The sequence below is a fragment of the Stylophora pistillata genome, chromosome 10 (assembly GCF_964205215.1).
Source record: "Stylophora pistillata chromosome 10, jaStyPist1.2, whole genome shotgun sequence".
NCBI lineage: Eukaryota > Metazoa > Cnidaria > Anthozoa > Scleractinia > Pocilloporidae > Stylophora > Stylophora pistillata.
In genome coordinates, this window is record NC_142528.1 from 22,544,333 (window position 1) to 22,557,884 (window position 13,552).

At 40.6% G+C, this 13,552-nt stretch overlaps 2 pseudogenes; one reads left to right on the forward strand and one right to left on the reverse strand.

Moving 5' to 3' along the window:
• The first annotated feature begins 3,533 nt into the window (after positions 1 to 3,533).
• Positions 3,534 to 4,111, forward strand: LOC148722273 (uncharacterized; annotated as a pseudogene).
• A 5,820-nt stretch (positions 4,112 to 9,931) lies between these two features.
• Positions 9,932 to 10,808, reverse strand: LOC148722274 (uncharacterized; annotated as a pseudogene).
• Between the last annotated feature and the right edge of the window lie 2,744 nt (positions 10,809 to 13,552).

Sequence of the window (13,552 nt, forward strand, 5' to 3'; positions counted from 1 at the left end):
TTGGATTCTTTTACCGACAGTTTGACAGTCTTTCCATCGAAGGTGCACTATGAAGGATTTTCGTTTCTCGCTGCGCTACCTCCGCCTTGTTACACCGGTTGCGAGGGCCGCGTCCATAAATTCCAAACTGTCGCCATCCGAACCAGTTTGTTCCTGTTGGCTTCCAACTGTATGCCGTCGATTAGATCCATAACGTTTCTACGAATATAGTAGTCAAACGTCCAACACGCTACATGTCGTTTAATCGATTTCACGAAATGTACGATATAAGCGAAAAGCGATGCGAAGGGAGCGGTAGAAACGTTGTATGACTAGGACGGCTAGGAACACGAAAATCAAAAACGGAGAAGACAGTAAGCGAACTGGACAGATGAAACGTAGCGATGAAAAAAGCACAAGTTCCCTAAAAAACGCGTGCAAAAGGCCTTAACGAGACGAAATTATGCCAAAACAGTTAACAGAATATTGATTACGTAAAGGTGAAAAAAACACAAAGAAGCGATGATGAGAGAAAAAGATGCGCGCACAAACAGCCATGCGGCGGTAACAAACGAGTTTGTGCCGCGTCAGCTGCACCTATAGCTTGTGGCACGAGCAAATTGTAACTAGTGTCCACATCCCATGCAAGGCAAGTCAATGTCACAGGACGTTTTCAGGCGATCAAAACAGTGTTTGTTTAACGAAAAGCTGGAAGGAGAGCGGAGTCAGAAAACTAGAAAAAGGAGCAGTAGAACAAGTGTAATTCCAAAGTTTCACAATACAATTAAAGTAGGAGGCCTGAAAAGTGCTCGTTTTACAGATTGGTGTTTTCAAATTAAAGGAGTTGCTTAGTCTAGTACGGGCGTGGGAAATAAAGTCTGTGAAACTATGTACATCAAGGTCGGTAGGGTAAAAGGTAAAAGAATAAAAGAATACCAAGTCTTTCAGTTCTCTGTCGTAGGTAAGAGGGAGTGAGCCCAGGGTAATAAGTCTATCTCTGTAGGAACTCTCGCCAATCCGGGCTTCTAAGATCCATCTGGAAGCGGGCCGCTGCACTCGCTCGACTCGTGCCTTCAGGGAAATCTGAGCAGGCGACCAGATTTAAGTAGCGTAGCAGAGTTGTGACTTGACTAGCGATAAGTATAGTGTGCGCTGGGTAGACACGTCAGTTAATAAGGGACATGTCCGCTTTAGAACCCCAAGGAGCTTGTTGGCTTTGGCGGTGATGGCGTGTATATGGGAGGGCCAAGACAGCGTACTCGTAATTGGAACTCCTCGATCTTTTTCCGATCTTTTTCCAATTATATTTCAAACTTTTCAGGAGGAAAGAAAGACATTAAAAAAAGTCTAAGAATCTCTTAATCTTAGGACAACACACGTGCTAAAGAAACTGAACGAATTCGTTCAAAGAACTGATGTCGTGGAGGTAAATAAAATAGAAAGGTATTTCTCTTTAATAGATAAAGGGGGTAAGTTTATAAAGAAACTGTGCTGCTGCGTCGGTGGGGAGGTATAACAACATAATTTGGTTTCGCCTACGAGGTTGATTATGTGAATTGGCCACCGTAAAGAGTTTGTAAGCTGACGTTCATAGCGTTAGCCCTTCGTGGTCAATTCACATAATCAACTTAACTGATAAAACCATATTATTTTTCATTCATGTTCGGTTTTCGAGGAGCTTACCACGAAAAAAGGAGAGACGAAAGTTTTTATAACTATGAAATTTATGAAACAGAGCAGAAACCTGACAAGTGACAATTAATTTGCAATACATTTCAACTTAACTCTTCTCTGTTGCTTGGAAACCTAATATGTAGTTACACCTTATCGCGGGCTCAGTTGAGCCTCTAACAAACTATTCTGTTGCCAACACAGGTCTCAGATTCTCTAATTATTTATTTGTTCTCTTTTGCTGATAAGGAGATTTAGTCGTAAATCAGGAGCTTACTAAATCGGTGATCATGTCCTCTATTTATACGACCTTGATGGTTGATACAAGGATAATGTTGTAAAGATAGATTAGAAGCCAGTCATTCTTTTAAGGCTTAATGGGTTAAAATATTTTCCCCTTTACAACAGGGTTACGAAAGATCTCTCACTATTGATGATTCTTATTTGGTCGACTAACATCGTCCACGTATCACTTTCATAACAAAGTGACTTTGAACAAGTCAAATGTACTGTTGGGGGGTTTAGCAACTCGCTTGACTTTTAACGAGAGGTACCAAAACTCTTCTCTTTTTTATTCTCTCCTACTACAACGCTTCAGATCTTTTCTTCTTCTTTTACTACTTTTTCTACTACTTTTTCTACTACCTTTAGCGAGAAGTGCCCACATATTAAATACAAAAATCACAGACATGTTTGGTTTAGCTGACCGTGGGAGTTTCCATAGTGTATCCATTGTTTGCAAAGGGGGAAATTGGGTGGCTCGCTCCGAGGTACTTAGCGAGCATCAAGGAACCAATTAAACGCCAGTGATCGAGCTGCGCACGAGAATCGCGCGTACAAACAGGATCCTCAGTGTGGGTAAAACTCGCGGTCAATTTTACTAACCCAAACATGACCACCTATGAAACTAATTATTCTCAACCATAACAAGCGATTAAAATGTCTAGCACGATAAGAAGGAAATCCACGAGCTGAGCCAAGTTCAAGCACACACTAAAAATAAAAGATCAAAACTATAAATCTACCAAAATAAAACGTAGGCGCAAAAGGCAAGGCTCAACAAAACAGAAAGCTTAACTGAAAAAGTCTCAAAATAACAACTTCCAATTTTACCTCACAACAGTACTACACCTATTGGCGATATTAAAACAAAAACCGACCAAATCTAGACCTCAACTTGTCAACAAAACTTCTTGTAAAACCCGGGATCCCCTCAGGTCTAGTACCCCTGAGAGTCTTGGTTTGCTAACATGACGAGGTTACCAAGCCGATTTCAACGGTCATTGTGACGTGTTTAAAATCACGTGGATGTCTACAAACGTTTTTGCGTTTCACTGAGGACACGAAGAGCCGCCTGGTGTCGATCGCAGGGCTGAGATTGTGTGGCTAGAAAATCGAAATGAAAGGTCAATCTTTGCCCTTGAATTCTGGGGTGGATTTGTGGCCGTGGGTACATTTTAGCTTGGGATTTTTTACTTCGTTCGGGAGGCTGTCTGGACAGAAGTGTTCGGCCTTGTCTTCCCTTTAAGAAGAGAAAACCAGGATAAAAAGAAACCGCTTAAATCAAGTGAAATCGGTAAAATAACGACACCAGGAGCAAGCAACACTCGCATGGATTGAGGTAAGCCATTTTTATTTAATATTTTCACTTTTAACTATCTCTATGGATATCTTGTAGAAAATCCCATACAAATCATTATAAATCGATATGCAAATTGTGTTCCTTTTGTGGTTCTCAAAGAGAGCTTGGGCTGTGGAATTACTGATGAGATCTAGGGAGTGAAAGGGTTAACAAAATATGCTCAAGAGGTGCCTCTGTGTCTACTAACTCCGCTTCCAAATGTTGGTTTTTTCTTCTCTCCTTCAGTTCAAACCAAATCACCATGCTTTTCAAGGTCGCTCTAATCAGCATGCTGGCCACAGCGTTCATCAGCGAAGGTTCAGCGACTTCCTGTCCTCCCTGGGTGAAGATAAACGAGACTCCAGTCTGCTCTGGGGCCCGAGACGATCAATACGGATCGTTTGCCTACCCTCACAACATCTTCGTGAGCCAGTTCATGCTCGTCCACCGCAATGAACAGTGACGTGTAATAAAAAAGATTATAGTTACTGGGATTGTTTACCAAATAACAGACAACTTACCACCGTCATAATAACAGGAGAAAAGAAGTTGTTAGCCCCTGGCTATACTAACCATGCTGGATTTTACCAGCTAGCAGGTTACACCTCCTCTTCGTCTGTCCTCGTGTTCTGTCCTCCCAAGAAGCCCCACTGTTTCCTCGCCAATACCGAGCTGCGCCTGTGGTACGGACAAGATTTACGTGGCTACACAGAGCACAACAATGGCGGCAAAACTTGCGAAGATGTTTATGGTCGGCTGGTCTAAACTGCAATCAACAAACCTCGAACATTAGACTGAACGAGATAATAGTTGACAGAGAAAGGTTGTCCTTGTAACAAGTCGCCAAGACGAAGGTGATTCGAGGTGAGAGAAAAGAAGCGTCAGTTTACATGAGTCTGCGATCCCATATCCAAATATTAATCCAAGAGCTACTGAAACTCTAAAGAACACAATGGTCAAACGTCGGGCATGCGCGAGGGGATCAATTTTGGCCGGCTGCGCGCCAATTTCCCGCGCAAAAATTTATAAGTAAAACAAATGAAACAACTGCTCTCGCAAAATAAGCGAAAGAAAATTGAGAAGTTCATAGAAATATTTGAAAGGGAAAAAAAAGCGAAAAGGAGAACTTGAAACTTTTCGGACAGTACGGGTTTTCTTTTGATTCATCATCCTGTTTTGAGCTTCACTAAAAACCGGCTGAGCGTCGTACGATTCTTAAACACAGTGACTTTCCGGCTTGTATAGTTGTTAGTAAGTTAGGGAGAGAACCTGGTTCTGAAAGCCTACAAGTACGCCACCTAAGTCATTACGACGTTCGCGTATGCGGAGATGAAAAGAGAAGAACGTTCTGAAGACAAAAAATTGTCAGAAAACAACGATTTCCGAATTTAGGCGTGATAAAGCTTGCGTGCACCACGATCCTTGACAAACTCAGTTTTAAGCATATCTTTCTTACACAAACATCTCGCACTTTCTAAGCCATGTCAGTAGAACGTCAAAAGTATACTTCATACTGCATATCTACCGCTTCAGCATGAAATCGTGGGCTCAGACAAAGCATATCACCATTTGGTGTGTCTTGAAACTCACTCAGTGAACGATACAAAAGTTATATCTGCATAGACATCTTAATCTTATAAAATTCTAGTTGCAATAAGATACCGCCGGAAATAAAAGAATGAATGTTCAGTGATGGAGACCATAAGCAAATAGATAGATAAACAAAACAGTTCTGGTAGAAGGACGGAGACATCGGGGTTTGACTGTATCTCAACGCAAAAATTCTACCAATCATTGATGTTTCTCTGCCAAAACTTTTTCTTGTGTCATATGATGTCTGGAGAGGACTTAAGGCATCGGCGAAGCGAGGCCACAAAAAGCTCTCGTTCCAAACCTAAGTAGGGTTCGTTACTTCTTTCTGCGTTTATGTTGAGGGTTCGTAATTCATCAATATTCAAGCTATCTGCCCCCTGTGAGGTTTTGAAAGGTTGAATGCCTGAGTCTATCAAACTTAACCTGACAAATAAAATTCATCCCTGCTTTGGACCGCGGAAGATCCTAGTCGACTAAGGCCTAGTTTATACGTCGCGCTACAGTCGAGTTTAATTCAGACGAATCTAATTCCATTAATTTGAATATATCAGCAAAGTTGAAATGGTAAATTGGCCACCATTACGATTATAAAAGCGGACGTTTCGAGCGTTAGCCCTTCGTCGGAGCGAATGGGGAAATAGTGGGTTGTGTGTGCTTTGAAAGGCAGAAAAAGGAGCAACGTGATTGGTGGGAACATGGCAACGAGAAAAGCACGAATAAATTAGTGGAATGAAAAGCGTTCGTTGATACCTGTGGGATTTAGACTGCATCCCACAGGTATCAACGAACGGTTTTCATTCCACTAATTTATTCGTGTTTTTCCCGTTACCATGTTCCCACCAATCACGTAGCTCCTTTTTCTGCCTTTAAAAGCACACACAAACCACAACTCCCTATTCGCTCCGACGAAGGGCTAACGCTCGAAACGTCAGCTTTTTTAATCGTAACGGTGGCCAATTTACCATTTAACAAATGGTAAACACCACAGCGTACACTATTGAGTTATGGATGCACGCGGGAGGTTGCTAAGCACGAAAGAAGCGTAAGAGTCGCTCGAGGCGATAGCCGAGAGCGACTCTAGCTTCTTGAGTGCTTAGCAAACCTCCCAAGTGCATCCATAACTCAATAGTGTACGCTGTGGTGTTTACCATTTGTTTTATAACATAACATTGATACATTGTAGCTAAAGAGTTCCCGTTTATTTAACAAATCTTACGCGACCAGAAAAAACAAGCGCGCGCGGAAAAATAGTCTTTGCATTTGCTCACGTCAGCAGCGTACACCCATGGGCAAATGGGGAACGCTAAATTGACCAATCAGAGCGCGCGATTTACTTTGGTTATGTTATAATTCAACTTTGTTGATATATTCAAATTATTTCATTACACCCACCGATCCAGCCCCAAACAGTTTCTTTAGAAACTATCAGCCCTAATTCCATTAAATTCGTCGTTCCGTCGACGTAAATCGTGGCGTGGTTTTATGCGGCGAAATCAATACGATCGAATTTAATTCTCTTCCCAAATGCAGTGCCTCTGGTCAGAGGTGTCATTTGGAAACAAACATGGCGCGGTTGAAATACATTAAGAAAATGTATGCATTTCATTCGACGCGACGCTAGTGCGACGTTAAAACTGAAGACGCGTTATCGATATTTTATCCTTCTTACCAAGACGGATAAAACGTCAAGGACGAATTTAATTTACCAAACGAATTTAATTCGTTTTATATGTTCCGATATCGTCGAATTTAATTGCTTGTGGGACCTTGAATTAAATTCGTCTGAATTAAATTCGACTGTACCGCGACGTATAAACTAGGCCTAAGACTTCGACTTGGGAGCAGCACTAGTGGAAGATCTTGCGAAGCTGTATAAAGCGGTCAACCTGTATTAAGCGCCATTCCCTGTGGTTGTCCGCTTAATACGGGTTTGATTGTACTCTGCAGTGAAAGAAGTCTGCTATAATATTTTGCGATACGCAGAAGATCTTAGTCGACTAAATTGGGAGCACCATTACTCGAATGAGCCCGAGATAACGTATAACTGCATAGGTTTCCTAGCAATAGAGAAAAGTGAAGTTGACGTGTACCATTAAGCAATTATTGGATGAGGTTGAGCATGGTATTATGAATTATCAGTGCAGTGGTCTGAGTTATATACTGGAGCCGAAGGCTGAGGCAGATAGCTTTGGCAGATAACACTAACACGAGGTTTCATAATCCATAATATCACGTGTCGCGACTATAATTACCTTGTTTTAATTCAAATAACATTTAGTTCAATTTGTACGCTTTACGTACCTATGATCGACATCATGTGATAATGATGTGATTCGAGACCTCGTGGTGTTGTTGTTATTTTTTGTTTTGGTTTAGTCGCCATTTTTCGTTCAATGCAAAGTTTCGTTGGAATCAAATACAGTTCTCACACATCAAAGAATGTTTGGTCAGTGTAGTGATCACTTTAGGTGACATCACGCGAAAACCAAATTCACTAATTGTCTTATTAAACTCTTTTAAACGGTTTGCAAAAGAAGACATTGCTCTCTGAGTTGGGAGAGTTTGAGGACACTAGACGGACGAGGGGCTTGGAAACTAGACAGACTTTGAACTCGACACGACAACCTAATATCTGCTGCAGATATTGGGTTATCATATCAACTTGACACGCTATTGTGTAATGACTGTAGCAAGTCTAGAGTTTAATAATCCCACTTATAAGCCTTCTGCTCTGCGTTACGATTCTATATTTATAAAAACTTTCGACTCCACTTTTTGCTGTTGTTACCCTTCTTGAAAATCGGACCGAATGAAAAATAACCGCCTCCCAGCTAGCTCAAGGGATAGAGCGCTGGACTGTTGTGCGGGAGGTTGAGGGTTCGAGCCCCGGCCAGACCAATACTCAAGGTCTTAAAATAATTGAGAAGAATATGCTACCTTTCTATAACATCAAGAAATAGTTAGATATTCTAGTCTTCTCGGATAGGGACGAATAAATGGAGGTCCCGTCTCCTGCAGGAGGGGTAGGACGTTAATTTCCCACGCACGAGATTACTGTGTGATGGATGTCCTTCCCCGAGGTGGGATGGGTGGGTTGGGTTTAGGTAGATGAACCTAGTAGGGGACTACGTGTCCTATTGTTCTCTCACCTGTACAATGTACAAATCTTTAGAAATAATACCTGTTTGTTTAATTTAGCCCCACGGCTCCAGTTCTTTAAAAGTACTCGTTTAGTTTCTGTAGCACGTGTGCAGTTCTGAGAGATTCTCTGACCTGTCATGTTTTTTCTCCCCTTTGTAAATTAATAGTCAGAGTTGTATTTTGTCAAAACTTCCTTTTGATTATTTCCTTTTACCATTTCACCGCTGTAAAATCAGACTTGAATGAGGATACGTATTTTTTGCGGATTGTCGCCGATGTTTGGGGTCGCCTTTGTTTCGTAGATATTCCGGTCTTGTTAAGCGAATGTGGCAAGATTTTGTCAGTTTTGAGAAGAAGAGAAGAACTTTATTAGACCTTTAAATTACAAAAGTTGTACTGACAACTGACAACTACTTAGTTATTATAGGTAATACTATTATAGTTAATAATATTGTTAATAATATTATTAGTGATACTATTATAGGTAATAATATTATTAATATAGGTAATACATATATACGTTACTTGACCACTCCCCATGGGGGCTTTTCAGGGCCAATTCCCACCCATCCCACCCAGGGGAGGACATCCACCACAGTCACCACACAGTAATCTCGTGCGTGGGAAGTTAACGTCTCCTACCCCTAACCCTGCAGGAGACGGGGCCTACGGTTTATTCGTCCTTGTCCGAGAAGACTAGAAAATCTATCCATTTTTTGATTATAGAAAGGTAGCAAATTCTCCTCACTTATTTTAAGACCATGAGTATCGGTCCGGTCGGGGCTCGAGCCCTCGACCTCCCGTACAACACAATCCGGCGCTCCAACCAATCGCACGTGGCCGAGTAAAAGTAAGGATTAATATCACTTGTGTTTTCAGCAATTTCTGAAAACACAAGTGATATTAATCCTTAATTTTACGAGGACCCATTGCGATTACTTGTTAATGAAATTGAAGGGAAAATTACTGAATTTCTGAATGCGTTCTTCAGTAATCAGTCATAGGAAGCCATTTAAAGTTGACAGAGAATCAATGGCCACAAACACACGAATGAGCTGAATGAAATTTTATTTTTGCACAAAGATACCAGGACTTTTGATAGGCTTTTGATTTTAGATATCTCTCCAGTGATACCTGCATTACTTTCAGGCAGTCGGGCTCATATTCATCCCCGTTTTCTTTTCGTAACTCGGCATAAAACTGCGCCAGAGTTCGGTCGAGGACATCGCTCTCGTACTGTTCTAAATTTGCTTGGAAGTTTCTTTCATTCACCCACTTTTTAAAAACGTTCTTCCAGTACTCCGTACTTTTTCTCGTGTTAACGTTTTCACTCTTGTCTTTTAATTCTTCGATATGTTCCTCGTCAACTATCTCGAAACGAGACGCCATTGTTACAGAAAATCTTCGGCAACAACTTTTCGATAGCATAAGCTGTTGCTAAGCAACCTGAGTACCAATCATGAGCTAGTAATTTTGCCCTCTTCTCAAACAAAATTAAGAAAAAATACCCTCTTCATTGATTAATCAGCATTCAGTAATTTTTTCCTCTATTTTATAATTATAGAGAAGAGTTGAGAAAGTTTTTAGTTTTATCGTGTGGCGGTTTGTTTAACGGTCGTTGTCGTTTACTGTGAGTCTACAGTTTTCCGTGTTGGAATTAAATTTAAAGTGTCTGTTTGGATTTTCCGTTTCGCTTCCGAACAGTAGGTTTTAAATGAAACTATGCTGAACAAGAAGCATTCAGCATCTAAGTTTACAGTTTTCCTTTTAATAAATAGGTTTTGGTTGTAAATAAATACCAGTCACCTCACCTCGAATGATTTTATTTTCTTTTTTCCGATAGCTTAGTACAAAGAAAAAAATAAATTTTCACAACAACTGATCTATTCGGTCTAATGTTCGAGGTTTCTTGTTAGTAGAAACAGTTTAGGCGAACAGACCATACACATCTGCGCAAGTTCGGCCGCCGTTATTACTCTCTGTATGGTCACGTAAATCTTCTCCGTACCACAGGCGCAGCTCGGTATTGGCGAAGATACAGTGGGGCTTCTTGGGAGCACAGAACACAAGAGCAGAGGACGAGGAAGTGTAACCTGCCAGATTGTACCATCCATACTTGTTTAATTTTGATGCAGCTGGGGCCAGTATCCTGTTTTGATGATCCGTTTAGACAACGAAAGATATGGGTTATTCGTAGAACATCCCCAGTAGCTGTAACTTTTTTTATTACACGACACTGTTCCAGAGCGGTGGACGAGCATGAACGAGCTCACGAAGATGTTCCGAGGGTAGGTAAAACGACCGTACTGGTTACTTTGAGCCCCGAAACAGACCGGACTCTTGTTAAGCTTCACCCAACGAGGAAAGGTATTCGCTGAAGCTTCGTCGATAAACTGGGTGGCCATCAAGACAACCACAACGAACTTGAAAAACATGTTCATTTGGTTTTGATCTGAAGAAAATAGAATAAAAAACAGTACGACATGAAAAAAAAAACAAAAAAAAAACATGCATTTAGATAAAGGCGGCATCGATTCCAATCGATCAGAGCGAAGAAAATCATGGGAAAGTTACTTTTTAAGTATTCTATATTCACTACACGCTTTTGAATTGAACACCGAGGGAATCGATTTCTTTTCGGCCCAGATTGTTGTTCCAGTCCATAAAGTTGCTGATCAAGAACACTTCATGAATTACTCATAATGCCTTACTTTTAGAGAATGAGTGTTCAATTTGACACTGTGTTCCTTTCTCCGATCGAATGTTTCCTTTAGAAGACAAAAAGGAATATAGAACTCATCAATGCGTTCATAACTCTTTTTGACATCGGTTTCTGTGTATTGTATCAGAAGTAATCAACTCGAATTTTCTCGTCGGAAAAGGAAGTCTCTAAATTGTAATCAAAGCTTACACGGGAATGACGCGACATAAAGCTGATTGATTTTGATGTTATTATCGTAAGTTCTTTCTTCCGCATTCATTTTCTAGTGGCTTTTGAAAGTTAGAGTTTAAATTCTGAGTCTTTCCGAGTTCTCTTCAGTATGTCCGACCTGTAGTCAAATTTTAATCCTGAGCACCAACCTTCTCATCAGTTAGATAGAATAACATGCACGTTGGTTCTGAAAGAAGATATAGCTCAATTGGTTAGCGCGCCGGATTGTGTTGTGCGGGAGGTCGAGGGTTCGAGTCCCGGCCGGACCAATACTCATGGTCTTAAAATAACTGAGGAGAATTTGCTACCTTTCTATAACAAGAAATGGATAGATACTCTAGTCTTCTCGGATAAGGACGAATAAACCGTAGACCCTGTCTCTTGCAGGTTTAGGAGTAGGAGACGTTGATTTCCCACGCACGAGACCACTGTGTGGTGGATGTCCTCTCCTGGGGTGGGATGGGTGGGTGTTGGCCCTGAAAAGCCCCTATAGGGAGTGGTCAATTAACCTATGTATGTATGTATTAAGTCATACACTAAATATTTACTTCATATTGTTTGCTTTGTTGGATTATGCCAAGGCAAAATGAATTCAGAATACTCGTACGCCGGCTATCAGTCAGTTGAACAAACTAACGTGCCGCCAGTCGCTTTGATGAAACAAGACCAACTTGTTTGGAGAGAAACATGTTGTATTGGGTCATTTTCAAACTACTTTTCGAAATTTCCTTTGAAACACAATAAAAGATTTCAGTGGGAACCTGTTTCTTTTTCGGGTCAGACGAACATAACACAGAGTACTGTCTCCATTCCCTGAGGAAAAAAAACCAATCAGTCATGTTATTCGGGCCGTTCGAAATTAATCCAGTTGGCTATGTCGCAATTCGCTCCTTACTTGTCGAAGATAAAGATAGGGTCTCGCTTATATTAACTGCCACAGCTTAAACTATAATTGAGGGGGGTACGTTTCTAAAGAACTGAAACTAGTGCTGCGTCGATGGGGAAGTATAACAAGATAATTTGGTTTTATCACTTGGGTTGATAATATAAATTAGCCACCATAAAGAGTTTCTAAGCTGACGTTTCGAGCGTCAGTCCTTCGTCAGAGCGAGTAATGACTTTGAACTTATTTCTATGTTTACATGGTTTGTTCACGTAATAAAATAATACTTTCGGTTCCTCACTTCCTTACTGATGTTTTCACGAAGTGTAATTTCCTTCTTGAACTGAGATCGCTAATGGCTCCGTGAGATTCTTTTAATCTAATTCATTTTGTCAGAGAAAACAAGACTGACTTATGGTGGCTTGACAGTTGATGCAATACAGAAGTTATTGATTCTCATTTTTAACAGCCGGCGGTTCAGCATACGTCATAGCGTGTTTCAGGTTAGCAGATTATTAATGATCAGTTGTGGGAATATCAACTCCTTATTGACTTGGTTTGGCTCGGAGCAGTCCATGTTTAAAATATGATCCCGTAAGAGGTATGTTTCATTTCAGTGTGCAAGCGCATCTTGAACACGAGGGATGTGATGTTGTAAATCTAGTGACTCAAGGGCTTGCAGCCCATTTTACGAATTTATGCGGAGGAAAGGCGCATTATTTAGTTTGGGTGTACTGAAAAATTTTGGGGCAAACTTGAGAGCGAAACGAAACCCCTTTAACGTTTACTTCAAGCCGCCGATGTTTTTTCCTTCGGTCAAAATATCGCGAACAAAAATGTCTAAATTGGCCGTTATCCGATTAATTTCAACACAGATATTAGACAGTTTTACTTTTGTGTTTTTTTCCCATATCTACTGCTTCTTTTTTTATAGTTTGGAACTTGTGTTTCCCTTAGACCTAATAATCTTACTAAACAGTATAAAATAAACTCGAAAGCCAGATAATCACTCTCACTTAATTTGGATTAATACTAATTCTAGTGGCACTACATTGATTTAATCATTGCAATGAGTGGAACCTTGCTGCATTTTGCTATGGGTGTACACGTACTCGGTCTTACATCAATGTTTGTTGATTTTAGTGAAGTGGAAATTAAAATGACCTCTCTTAGTCTAAAAGATTGTGAAGTTTGTCATTTGTGATACGTACGTGGCCAAGACTGAAATGAACAAGTTTTACGACTGTAAACGTTGTGTCTTCGCAGCCACAAGTTCAGTTAAGTGACATGTTCCTCTTTCTTAGCGCCTATTTCGATGTACTTGTCACAAAAATATGCGTTATGGACCAAGCGTGAGGTCAAGATGGCTGGATATTGGCTGAGTTCTCTAATGCGCTTTTATGGACTGAAACGAAATCGAGGTCCATAAAAACGCAAAAAAAACAACAACAAAAAAAACTCGGCCAATATCCAGCCATCTTGACCTCACGCTCGGTCAATAAAGGATTTATTATATAGCAAAAAGATTTTGCTTCATTAGAATCAGGCATAAATTGTTTATTTCGAGAGCCGGCAAAGTTACAGCGCAGCAAAAATTTACAGCGCAGCAAAAATTTACAGTTTACTTCACCTTAAAATGAGCCATGTGTTCTTTATCAATGAGAATTTTTAGCATGTCGTTCTTCAAGAATGAAATTGTTCGCTCTGGCCAAGTTTAAAAAGATTTCAAAAC